A 12,293-nucleotide genomic window follows, 5' to 3' on the forward strand; every position below is an offset into this window, starting at 1 on the left:
ACATTACATTTTTATTTATATAGATTTGATTATTTTCATGCACTGACTGGAACAGTTGCTGTGCCCCATTAGTAGGAATTTTTAATTTGTTTGCTGTGTGAGATGAGAACACATGTCTTGGATCAGCAGCAAGGGAATGCTTGCAGCTGCATTACGTTTTCTCTCAATGCCTCCCTCCTCTAACAATCAGTTCATAAGAAATTCTAGCCTCAGGGTGAAGGTATAAATGTATCTAATTAAAAATAAATTGCTATGTATGGAATCAATAACAGACATGGCTACAATTTTAGTCTGGGAAAACCTATAAACATAACATGGAATACGTGTTTATGTTGGGGAATGCATTTCTTGTCAATTGCATCTAATAAAGCAGAGAAAGAAAACTAGTATTTATTATAATTTGCTGAAGCACAAGTCGGATTTCAAATATGCATTTTAATGAGCAATACACAAGAGGATACACCAGAACATGTAAATGAGATGAGGGAAGGACTGAATTGTTTGTGCTAACAAGCCCACCAGAAAATAAGAAAAAAGGGAGCAAATATTTCAGTGTAAGAATGGTGCACTACAGCAAAAAGGTGAACTGTGGCAGTGACAATGCTGAACTGTTCAAAATGTAAATACCTGAATATGGAAAATGTGAATTGTATGCAAAAAGAGGTATGATTATTACTATAAATATAACCTAATGTGCATTTTAATAAGCCGGAGAAGGATGTTATATTTGTCTGAACAACGTATATTATATAATCAATAATAATACATTTTATTTGTTACCTGACTCTCCTAACAACCTGAGGCGGGGTACAACTCAGTCGTACTATATATACAGTATACATATGCTACATGTATTTGTAAACAAAACATTAAAAATATTCCTTAAAACTGGGACAGTAAATAAAGAACACCCAGAAAATGGGAATTCCAGACAGGAGACAATAAGGGACATCTAACACCTCCTAACAAAGGATTATCCCAGGCAGAAAGCAGCCAGGCTGTGAAGCTGCAAGGCTATTCCATGCTAATCAAGCTGGCCAATTGCTACATTCACACTTGTCTCAAGCAAGCAAGTTCTTTCTCCCACTCTGGACATTCCACATATATATCAACCTCACTTGCCTAGTTTCCAACAGACCTCACAACCTCTGGGGATGCCTGCCATAGATGTGGGTGAAATGTCAGGAGAGAATGCTTCTGGAACATGGCCATAAAGCCCGGAAAATTCATAGCAACCCAATATTCCTTAAATATTTTTACAAAGGTGAATCTCGAGACCCTTATAATAAACTGATCAATATGAACAGAACATGTTTGGTTAAATTTGGATGAATTTCCTGTACATTCTTCACAATTCTCTGTTTGAGAATTCTGAATACATCCCCTCACCTACAAATGCCAAAACTCTGTAGGATGTTATCCAGCGTTACCTATCAATTACAAGTTTCATGTTCAGAACTATGTGGTAGGAGGGTTTTAAAATTAATATCGCTGCCCTTAAAGATGCCGTGAGATCATAACTTTGTTGAACCCAGCATCATTGTTTTGGAAGACTGAAAAGCTTGGTGTTCAATGACTTCTTAAGCATGAACAAACAATATTTTCAAAACTAAATGAAGCTTATGAAGCCTGAAATGGTATTATAGCAGAATAGACTTGCCAGGAAACTTTTAAAAAAAGCTTTAGATAAGTATCTAGCACAGTTACATACAGGACTGCTACTGTTGATTGTGCTGTAACACACATGCGTTGGCATTTTCTCCTTTTTCTTCCAGGATCTATTTTCGGTGCAGTCACAAAGATGTCATGACCCAGAAGTCTAGCAGTCTAAACCCCCATCTACACTGACCATTTAATGCAGTTTAAAGCTCGTTTCAACTGTGGTGACAGCCAAACAATGAAGCCCTTTATATGAACCAGTGATCTGTGATTTGTGAAATCATCATCATTTGGCCTCAACCTGGTTCTAGGATTTCCTATGTAATGATCTGCATAGTAAAACCACTTTCTTCAATACTGATTTGAAACTGTATTAAATAGTCAATGTAAATATGACTCGAGAAGGTGAGAAGCCAACAATACTGGAGAAGGAGGCACTTGGACCTGTCCATGAGCCAACAAGGCTCAGCCTTTAATACAGAGACCTTTGAAAGCTTGCCCTATTCCAGTACTTCTGAGATCCCAAGGACTAATGCGCCAATGCTAAGAGCAAGAATGTCAGAAGTTCCTGGACAAAAAAAAGGTTCTCAGGCCAGAGAATTATCCTTTTGTATTTTTCCACCATGGTGAAAGGAACCAGAAGTATAAAAGGCTTCAATTGAGTTCTAGATCACATCAGAAGACAACAATCATGTTGAGCTATCCTTGGTGCTACCTTGCTGCTGCTGCTGCTGCTGCTTCCATAGGTTCCCTCTATCAATTTCGCCATTATATAAAATACTATTAAAACATTAGATTTGGGTTGGGGTGGAAAGGTTTACTTCACCAGCAGTGGCTGTTTATTACTGGAAATAATTGGATTATAAAAATGCTAGTACACAAAATGTAAACTTGTCAGAGTTTTACTTGGAAAAAGGCTACAGACCCCATCTGATCTTGGAAGCTAAGCAAGGTCAGCCCTAGTTAATACATGGATGGGAGACCACTAAATAATATCAGGTGCTGTAGGCTATATTCCAGAATAAGGAACTCGCAAAACCACCTTTGAGTATTTTTTTGCCCAAGAAAATCCTATGAAATTAATGGTGTTGCCTTACGTTGATAGACAATTTAAAGACACACAGAGAGACAGATCACTGACAATATGAATTATCAAATGGAATTTGACTCAGGATCACTGGAGTATGGCTTTACAATCTGTTGTGGGCAGAATTGGCAGCAGTACCACAGACTTCAGTATCAGTGATGTTGATTTCATCTACCAGTGTTGCCAACAAAATACTCCATTGTGTTCTTCTACCAAAATACTTGGTATGGCTATTGTGGGAGCAGTAAGGAAAGATTTTAAGAAATCTCATCAGGATTTTTTTGAGAGCATGACCAATTGAAACATTTCTTATTGGACTGGTCAACTCTCCAGGCAACGCTATGCAGTGTAACCATTATGTATTGAGTATGACTCAGTATTTAGTCAAGAGGGGATTATTTAAGAGGTGACAGGTTCATCTGGCTATTCAACCACACCTAAAGGTTCACCCATTTCTGTATTCTTTAAGGGAGGCCATGGACAAGGAGATGGTGTACTTTTTCTAGTGCCTTTCAGTGAGTAGAACACTCCCATGTGCATATGCACGTAAATCCACACACCTTCTCAAGACAGTATTTTTGTTTGTATCTAAAGAGATCATGTTTGGTATGAGTTAAATCTATATTATATGTGTGAATATTTGTATTAATACAAATACTAACACTACGACATGGTAACCAATCATTGTTAATTATGGCTTTGATCAGCAGCTTCCAAGAGTGCCAATGTTATAGGTTGTCTTGGTTGCATCTTCAATAACACTTTTGAAAAATCGGAAGCTGGTCTACAGGAGCTGAAGAACCCAGGGTGTTTACATTTTTCAATATCAAGTTAAACATTTGTGTAACCAACAGTGGAGGACTTTTTCCCAAACATAAAATTATAAAATCGCTCATCACTGATGAACACTTTGTCGCTACATTCATTTGTAGCTATGTTGCCATACTATTCAAGGTTCCTGGATGCTCTACAATTATCAAGTCCTTGTTTTCAGTCCTTGGATCACTACAATGTGTATTCAATCCTTGGGCCACTTTTGTTGTTGTTCATTCGTTCAGTTGTCTCCGACTCTTCGTGACCTCATGGACCAGCCCACGCCAGAGCTGTCGGCCGTCACCACCCCCAGCTCCTACAAGGTCAGTCCAGTCACTTCAAGGATGCCATCCATCCATCTTGCCCTTGGTCGGCCCCTCTTCCTTTTACCTTCCACTTTCCCCAGCATAATTGTCTTCTCTAGGTTTTGCAGTCTCCTCATGATGTGGTCAAAGTACTTCAACTTTGTCTCTAGTATCCTTCCCTCCAATGAGCAGTTGGGCTTTATTTCCTGGAGGATGGACTGGTTGGATCTTCTCGCAGTCCAAGGCACTCTCAGAACTTTCCTCCAGCACCACAGTTCAAAAGCATCTATCTTCCTTCGCTCAGCCTTCCCTAAGGTCCAGCTCTCACATCTGTAGGTTACTACAGGGAATACCATGGCTTTGACTATGCGGATCTTTGTTGCCAGTGTGATGTCTCTACTCTTTACTATTTTATCGAGATTGGACATTGCTCTTCTCCCAAGAAGTAAGCGTCTTCTGATTTCCTGGCCACAGTCTGCATCTGCAGTAATCTTTGCACCTAGAAATACAAACTCTGTCACGGCCTCCACATTTTCTCCCTCTATATTCCAGTTGTCAATCATTCTTGTTGCCATAATCTTGGTTTTTTGATGTTTAGCTGCAACCCAGCTTTTGTGCTTTCTTCTTTCACCTTGATTAGAAGGCTCCTCAGCTCCTCCTTGCTTTTGTATCAAAATATGTCAAATGTGCTGTGAAAGGCTTGGTTCACCTCTGAATGAATTGTTTATTTCCAGATAATTTGGGAACCTAATTATCTGGTTGATCATTGTTTGTGACCGAGGATTGGGAGGAGAATGTCTTAATAAAACCTCTTAGATATCTGCAGTTCCCTCTGAATAATTCAGGGTTTGCTGCAATTTGTAGTTTCCTTTTTGAAAGCTTTCCATATTATGAATGACATTCTTTAAAGAATTGCCTCTGATGAAATACTCCATTTAGCTGTGAGCTTATACTGCCTGTGGCCAATTCTTAGTCATAAAGTAAGAAGGCAAGAAAAAAAATGGTCTCAGTGGGTTATGGGGCAGTTCTTGTTTTGTTGTTCAGCAGGTTTTTTTCCTGGGTATCTGTAGTTCAACAAAGGCTTCAAAAAGTTCATTATTAAATTTGATTTCCTGGGATACAAGGCAACTAACAAAGTAAAATGGGTGCAAAATAAGGAAAAACATACAGAATACAAATATTAATAGAGAATCAAACCAATACTACATTAATGACCTCATTAGACAGGGTAAAATCAATGTCCTAGGACACTTTCACCCTGTCTGGAGGGCCAGATATCACATGATGTCATGTGACTTCTGGTGTAGGGCCCACCCCCAACCAGGGCAAAAGCGTTGCCGGATGCTTTCACTCCAACACAGAGGCTTCCTGTGTGGTGTTAGCTCCAATGGAGCAAGGACAAGGCCTCCACATGAGGGCAATGCTTTCTCAATGTGATGTGGAAAGCATTGTGGAGAGGGAGCTGCACGTGGGGGAACAGATTCACCTTGCTGCTCCCTTTTTTCTTGCGGGAGCCAGGTGGCTTTCTGATAAGATCAAACAACAATTTAAGACATGCATATGACCTCCATATCCATGGGGAATAATCCAAAGACTCCCAGTGGGTACATGAAGATGCAGATAATAATGAAATATTTTTAGTATATTTGGATTAGATGCCTACCATAGCATAGCAGTAAAGAACCTAGAGAGATCTACAAATGGAACAATTTGTGGGCATATCTAGACCCTACAATGATATTGTATAATTTGTGCGGACAGAAGAGTATTATGTAATCATACTGCAGGATTTAGCAAGGCAATCAAACACTTCTGTGGGAATATTTCTTGAAACAGAAGTGAAATCGTAGGCATTGAATCTATGGGTAAAGAGATTGCATTGTATGATTGTACGGTTAGAAATAAAACAACTAAAAATAGTAGACTGAAAACCATACAGGACTCCTTTTGTTCCATCTTTGTGGGTCTTCCTCCAATCTCCAGACCAGGGAGGACAAAAAAGAGCAATGCAAAAGAAAAAACAGAGCAAGAACAGAAGTATAAGTGGGAAACTAAACACCGAATATAATCCAGAATAAAGTTGGGAACACAGGGTGGAGCAAAAGCAAAATAGGTGGGACCAGGAGTAAATCTTATTGGTAAGTGTATGAAGGATACAAACTAAACTAAATTCTATATATATCTATCCAGGAATAAGCCACAGTGACACAGCTTTAGGAGCTACATAGCTGAGCTATGGAGTTAGAAGGACCCGCTTCTTTCCATGCTTGGCTGTAGGGCAATGGTTCCCAACCTGTGGTCCGTGGACCACCAGTGGTCCACAGCTGCACTGTTACTACACCATTGCAACAAGAACAACTGGTCTCACGAAACCCTCTTATTGTGCTGAGGCTTATTAAAATATAGTTTTCTGTGGGTGAACAGATAGCGACTACTGGATGGCATATGTTCTGTATCAGAAACTAGTGCTGATATGGTCTATCCAATGCAATTTTCTGAATCAGCACCCCAAATAACCAAACCAAATCCAAAGTTGACCAAAAATCGATTCATAACCCTTTTGGTACTAATGTTGGAGTGGACTGTGATTAAAGTGGTTCCCTGGTCAAAAGGTTTAGGAACCACTGCTTAAAAGGAAGGGTTCTCTGATCCCATCTGCCAGTGGAATAACGGAGAAGGGGAATAAAAGGTACTACTACAGCCAACTGCTATTTGGACTGTGGCAACAAAAATTATATATTGGCGTCAGATACAGGGGATATTGAAGAAATTGTCTACTTCATCAATACCAAGGCCACCAAGATATCAAATATGTGGGCACTATTGGTGGGCAACAAAAGTACATACCAGACATAATTGTGAAATTAAAGGATGTTAGCTGCTACTCTCTTTCCTGATTAATTTTCTTACCACTCATGGTAATTTTTACTAAACAAGCCATACTCTCCAGATGTAACTTTAAAAACTATTGTGAAATTCCTTTGAAAAAACATCAATATAAAAAAGCTTATAGCTTCTGAAATGGTGTTTGTGTGTGCATGCATCTATTAAGAACAATAATCCAAGTGTTGTATTGATGTTGCTTTTCTGGGTGTGATTTGTTGTTTTTCCAGGAGAGTGAGAATGTAGTAATGGTTTGGAATATTGATTCCCCCCCACCCCCCTTTAAACACCGGTGGCCCAGAGATTTCATGTTTGCCAGGAAAGCACTCTATTCCAGGTTTTAACTTGAACATAAAGATCCAGATTCTGGAAATATTTTATAAGACTGAAATCTGGAGCAGATTCACTTTTGACATGGAAACCTTCAATCATATTGTCCTCAGAATTCTTACAATTGCTTATTACCTTCTTTAACATCTTTCAGGTGCTAGGTGAGACAAGTTATTTCTCCCTAAAGGCTTTGTTAGCACTTTATTGCTGATGGTCTTAATTGCTCAGTGTGGATGCTGGTGCTTTTCTGGGGTTTATGTTTGTGTGTGTGTTGGTTGTTTTTTGGCTATGCTTTCTTTTTGACTAGCAATCAGCTGCATATTCTTCTTCCATGAGATCTTGTCACAGTCGTTTTTGATTTAATAACGTCCAAATTATTGTAGGACTTGCTATGAAAAACATCTGGCTCTGAATTTGGCAGCCTGATGCTAAATAACATACATTGTACTGAATTATGTCAGGAAACAAACAGGAAATCTTTGATCAGCATTGGTGAGACATAGATAAAATATTGTGTGTTACCTTAAAACCCGAAAGAAGGTGATCCAGAGTATTTAGGAGTTCATCTTCTCCAACATAAGACCCAAGCATGGGAGTGTAACTTTTACTGGGCACAGAGATATGATATGAGGCAAGTCTAGGCTGCAATTCCATTGCTATGAGGGTGGACATAAGGCTAATTGTAGATCATACATGAGGATATTTATAGAAATATGTTTCTCTGTTTCTGTGTGATTATTATCTTGATCTTGTGAAATTTGTTGGCATCAACAGAAAACAAACAATATACTGAATTTACTAGTCCAGGCCTTTCACTGGAAGAGAACGTATGTACTTGTGAAGTTAAAATTGGGACTTTTTGGATGAGAGACAGAAAGATTTGTGCTGATATGGGTAGCAAAGCCTTTTAAGAGCTATCAGTTTATAAAACCTTTGTACTTTGAAAGATGAGCAGGAGGGAGAACTGGTGAAAGGACAGAGATTCATAGCAATAAAGTTACTTGATTTCAGAGACAGTGGGAGCTACTGCTGGTGGAAGGACTTCAAGGCTCAAAACATATGTAAATAAATGCTTGTTTTCATATATATATATATATATATATATATATATATATATATATATCTCATAGCCATGCAAATATGAGAAAGGGTTCAGACATTGTAATATATGTACAAGAGGAGGCCCATGTGAGCTTGAGAAGCCCCTGGTGGCACAACAGGTTAAACTCTTGTGTCAGCAGGACTGCTGACTGATAGAAGAGGGTTGAGCTCCCACCTCAGCTCTAGCTTCCCATGTGGGGACATGAGAGAAGCCTCCTACAGGATAGCAAAACATCAAAAATATTTGGACATCCCCTGGGCAATGTCCTTGCAGATGGATAATTGTCTCACACCAGAAGTGACTTGCAGTTTCTCAAGATTCTCCTGACACGAAAAGAAAAATCTCAACAACTTAACTTACACAGCTGCAGCTGCCCTAGAGGAGGGAGTTTGAGGCCCACTGCTTGTGTACAGGGACAAAGGGAAGTGGTTTGCTTGGGAGCTTCCTTTAAGTGCTTTCCAGCCTATAGCAACTCTGTGTCCTACATTGTTGAAGCTGGTGTGTATCAGAAACCACACATCTGGATTTAATACTGAGGAGAACCCTAGAAAAATAAAAGGGCATGTGAAGCAGGGGAGAGTGAAAAGAATGAACAGTCTCCACTCCAAACAATCAAGAATGAAATAAGAGAGAAAAGCCTTGAGTGTTGATATAAACTCATTCCTACCTGGTGGTGAGGAGCAGCAGTAATATAGGAAGCCCAGTGTGTTTTATTGCAAATGACAAATAATCTACTAATGCCTTAAGGGCCTCAAAGCTTTATCTTTCACAGACATTCATGAACAGGAGCCTACTTCAACACATCACCCCATTCTCCTCTTGTCAGATTTGGGCAGCTACAAAGGGTGAGACCTATTTAACATAGGAAACAACAAGGGATTGAATTGCACTACAGAAATACACTTGCTATATTCCACATTAATTGCCACAACAACATTCCATGGAAGACTGAGGGCCCTTCCAGACAGGCCTGTCTCCCAGGATATGATCCCAAATTGTCTGGATTATTTGAATCCACACTGCCAGATAATCTGGCATAAACAAAAAACCTGGGATCTGATCCTGGGATATAGGGCCTGTCTGGAAGGGCCCTGAAACTGATAATTTTGTGAGGGATTTCTCAGCCAGAAAGCACTAATTTCATGCCAAACTACTAACCACAGGATGACAATGGGGTATTGGCATGATGGTGTAGGGAATATAGCACTGTATTTGTGTAGTGTGAATGGATCCTCCAGGTAAGATAAGGAGATAAACTTGAAACCTTCAGTATCCACTACTAAACAAAGTTAGAAGTACAGTTTTGCAATTCTCTTGGACAGTTCTGTGATTCATTATTCCTCTTTATGTGTGTGTATGTGCACACACACACACACTTTAGATCAGTGGTTCTCAACCTGGGGTCTCCAGATGTTTTTTGCCTACAACTCCCAGAAATCCCAGCCAGTTTACCAGCTGTTAGGATTTCTGGGAGTTGAAGGCCAAAAACATCTGGGGACCCCAGGTTGAGAACCACTGCTTTAGATAGTATGCCTGTTTTTGTTTGCTTTATTGTAAAGCACCATGTATATTTGATAGTAGGCATGTGCGATCCATGGTTCTAAATGTTTCTAAAGTAGTTACAAAAGTAGGGGGAGCTGGTGCTTTGCTTCTAAAGTGTTTCTAAAGTTCTGGTGGTAAAAAGTTCAGAATTCTAACAAAACTTTAAAAATTTCATTATTATTTCGTTAATGGAGATTTTATGACAGAACCAATTAGGAACTGCCATTTATAATGAAATTTTGAAAGTTTTGTTTGAGTTCTGAAATTTTCACCATCAAAACTTTAGAAACACTTTAGAAGCGATGCACCAGTGCCCCATAGTTTTGTAAATACTTTAGAACCATTTAGAACCCTGGATCGCACATGCCTATTTGATGTAGCTATGTAAATAAACAACAATATGGTATGGGCCCTGTAGCCTTTGAACTGGTATCCATAGTTTGATTTATCCGTGTCCATCAAAATGTGTCCTCTCTATGCATGAATTTATGGTATTCTTAGGGAGTATGGTATTTTTTAATCCCAATGAAATTCTTCATTCCATAATATTCACTATTACCATGGTTTCACATATCCATACACAGCGCAGGAATGTATCGCTTGAGAATTCAAAGATTGTATTGTATAAAGGTAGATCGACCAATATTGTGTCTCCATATGAGACAGATTCCTCCATCAGATATATGTTTCATTACACTCTTTGTCCTGGTGAGCTTCAAAGAAATTATTGGCAACCTCCCTGATAAACTGGAAAGAAAGAGTTTAATTTGTAATAAACACAGCAGATATACTTTGTTAGCAGTATTACATATGTAGGACTATATGAAGCTAGAATGGAAAATGTTTGGCCCTTCTGATAGTTCACACTGCAACTCCCATAATTCCTTTACACTGACCATGCTAATTTTGGTCCACCTAATGAAAGACAATGAGGATGCCTGCCATAGATGCTTCTAGAACATGGCCATACAGCCAAAAAAATTACAACAACCTAGTGATTCTGACAATGAAAGCCTTTGACAATACAATGTATTTGTGGTTGTAGCCATACACATATTTATGGGTTGAGTGTCAAAGAGGTAAACACAAGGTCAGAGAAAAATGAAATCAGAAAATGCAGACAGTGATGACATTATTAACAGTTGCCCTTGACAGCAGTTGTCGGTAATACTGACAACACAGTCATTCTTTCATTAGTAAGCTGATTAACACATGCAATGTATGATAACGAAAAAACCCTTTTCCTTATTCAGGCCCCAGGAGAGAAAGCTGAACTTCTTGATTAACTCTTTAACCATTACATGTCATAGCTTCTCCTTTGAGGTTCCTTTGTGGAAGTGTGACTACTTTATGGCTAGTTACAGAATGGTCAGAGAAGCTGGTAGGTTTCCTGACTGTTAATACCCATTTCTAATGTCATATTTGTGCCCATTTGGGCAAGAAGCACAAACTTTCCAGCCATGACTGTGCACATAATGTACGAGCGTACAAGCGTGCACACACAACTTGGAATGGTAAAAGTGGATTAGCTTTAACCTAAATTTCCTCCCAGCAATCCAACATTGAGGAAGAGGGAGCTTATCATTTTTTCTCTCCTGCTTTATCTCTGCCTTTAACTGGAGGAAACAGCTCTGTCAATGGCTAAGGCTTCAGTCAAGAGATAGGGAGGCTGCAGTTACTCACCCTATAAGAAGCCCTAACTAATACTCCTGGCTTCATGTTGACTTTAGTTGTATGGGTGGAAGCAGTGCTCCTAAGGGTTGTGAATTTGGTGATGGAAGAACACAGGTATTACATAGACAATCATGGAGAGCCATATAACCTATGAGCTTTGAATTCCTGATTTATAATTGTGAATTATCACTGATCTGGGTTGTTGTAGGTTTTTTTGGACTACATGGCCATTTTCTAGACGCACTCTCTCCTGACGTTTCATCTGCATCTATGGCAGGCATCCTCAGAGGTTGTGAGGTCTGTTGGAAACAAGGAAAATTGGGTTTATAAGTCCAGGGTGGGAGAAAGAACTCTTGTCTGTTGGAGCTAGGCGTGAATGTTCTGATTGGCCACCTTGATTAGCATTTGATAGCCTGACAGTTTTTAAGTGTGGCTTGTTTCTGCCTGGGGGAATCCTTTGTTGAAAGCTGATTAGCTGTTCCTGATTGTTTCTTGTCTGGAATTCCCCTGTGTTTGAGTTTTGTTCTTTATTTATTGTTAAAGTTCTAGAGTTTTTTAATACTGGTAGCCAGATTTTGTTCATTTTCATGGTTTCTTCTTTTCTGTTGAAATTGTCCACATGCTTGTGGATTTCAATGGCTTCTCTGTGTAGTCTGACATAGTAGTTGTTAGATTGGTCCAGCATTTCTGTGTTCTCAAATAATATGATATGTCCATGTTAGTTCATCAGGAGCTCTGCTATGGCTGACTTCTCTGGTTGAAGTAGTCTGCAGTGCCTTTCATGTTCCTTGATTCGTGTTTGGGCAATGCTGCATTTGGTGGTCCCTATGTAGACTTGTCCACAGCTGCATGGTATACAGTGGACTCCTGCAGAGGTGAGAGGATCCCTCATATCCTT

The sequence above is a fragment of the Anolis sagrei genome, chromosome 5 (assembly GCF_037176765.1).
Source record: "Anolis sagrei isolate rAnoSag1 chromosome 5, rAnoSag1.mat, whole genome shotgun sequence".
Lineage (NCBI taxonomy): Eukaryota > Metazoa > Chordata > Lepidosauria > Squamata > Dactyloidae > Anolis > Anolis sagrei.